This window comes from Mastomys coucha, chromosome X (assembly GCF_008632895.1).
Source record: "Mastomys coucha isolate ucsf_1 chromosome X, UCSF_Mcou_1, whole genome shotgun sequence".
Lineage (NCBI taxonomy): Eukaryota > Metazoa > Chordata > Mammalia > Rodentia > Muridae > Mastomys > Mastomys coucha.
The window spans coordinates 111,164,464-111,166,492 of record NC_045030.1 but is presented as its reverse complement, the minus strand read 5'-3'; positions in this window follow the sequence as shown (position 1 = coordinate 111,166,492).

Sequence of the window (2,029 nt, the reverse complement as noted above, 5' to 3'; positions counted from 1 at the left end):
AAATATTTTAAACTTTTTGACAGTGTGATAGTGAATTAAGAGTTTAAACTTGCTACTGTGGTACTGTTATAGCTTAACACTAGTGCACATGCATAGCAAATTCAAAATTCTTAGGTCTTGCCACGCCCACTCTTCTACACCAGTTACATCTACAGTATCGGGGGTAAAAGCCTGATCAAAGACAAGAGGCATTTTGGCCCCAAAAGGGAGCTTGTGCCTCCTGGATATTCAGACAGTCGCTGGTATCTCCTAACTCAGACGTGTTCCAGATTAGTCTTTCCAATCATCAACACACCTTCAAATTTAGGCATAAAGGTACCCCAAGAAATGATTCGTAAATGCCTAAGATTGGGCATTGTTTCCCGGCCAGCATGTTTCCAACCTATCTTAGTTTAATACCAAGCTGTCCTTAGCTTGGAATTTCTCTCAAGGAATCTGCCTTGCAAGACAGGTTTTCTTCATAGCTAACAACAGAGGTCAAGTACATTCCTTAGGGCAGTCCCACAGTAGATAGTTTACAATAGTTAGAAATGTTTTACATACTAGAGAGTAATGAAGGGCTTCCACTCAAGGACATTAGCTAGAAGTGTTAGGTCGGAACTCCCCACTGCTTGCCTCCAGCAGGACCCAGAGAATTAGCATAGGAATACCAAATGGATACATGATCTTGGTCATGTATCCATGACCTTGATGTGACTGCCACCTGCCTACCTGACTCTTATCATCTGCCCTGCTTGCTGTATGCTACTTAAGCCTGCTTTTCACTTTGCATAGAAGGACTCGCACTAGGACTAGCACTAGGACTCACACTTGGGAACTCCTGCCTGACTTGGACTGGCTCTCTGACTAGAATCAGAACTTAGATGGATTAGGACTCAGATTCATGCAGTCTGCTTGGGCCCAGGGGATGCAGCACCAGTCCAGAGGAGATAGCTGCTGCTTTAGACCCAGTGTGTTTTAGATGGCCTCAGATGTAACTTAACTGCTGAGCTGCCAGATTTATCATTTCTCTTTTGCAATGACTGTAAAAGTCTGATGCCATTTTTAAGAAATACATTCAGATCTTGTATTTCATGTGTCGTCTCTGACATCATTTCTTTGCCTATGCCTCGTCAACCTGACTAGGACTCCATTTCTCCAGTGGGTTGAGGGAGGCCTAGATTGGCTGGCCTGTGGCAAGGTCTATGAAAAATGTTCAACTTTTCTTAAATCCAGCAGACTGCCAGATGTTAAATGAATGTGGGCAAGTACATATAATCCCTCCATCATCTCATCTCTTGAAGCAGGATGATATACCCCCTTGAGATGTATTATATTACACAACATAGGCAAATTGCTTAGCGTATAGAAGTGGGTAGGAAGAATGTACTGAACAGCTAATAATCAGGAATTTCATAGGATCAGACTTTTTCAAATATTTTTCAAGGATAGCAACAGGAACATTGTATACTCTTGTCAAATGGCTTCATTGTAAGAGATTAGATTTGGGTTTCCAAGTTTTATTATACCAAAAACTATAGATAAAGCATGTTTTCTGATATTGCTTTAAATGCATATGTACGTGTAGTGAACTTTTAACTTTCTCTTATGAATTCAGGTCTATAACTTACTAAATTCCATCAATTTTGTTTATATTACATTACAAATGTATTTGTTACAAATACATTACAGTTTAAAAATATTTGAGATATTAATTCCAGTAACTGACATATATTCAAATTCAGATATGAAATTCCAATTCAAGAATGAAACCTCAAGAAGGAAAGGCCAATTTTTCAATTGTCATTTACCCATGGTATGGTTTTTCATTTTATGGTTTATATCTGTGATACTCTCATAGTAACATAGCAACCACTGTATTATATACTTGCCTACTTCCTGCTATTACTCCCTGGGCTATGTCATATATCTAGATGAGTGCTACTATTTTTCAATCAGATATTTACTTATATCTTATGTTTCTATGATAAATCTCTCAGAATACCTTAGCTTGTTTCTTTTATGAAAGAAGATGATTTGAAATAATCCC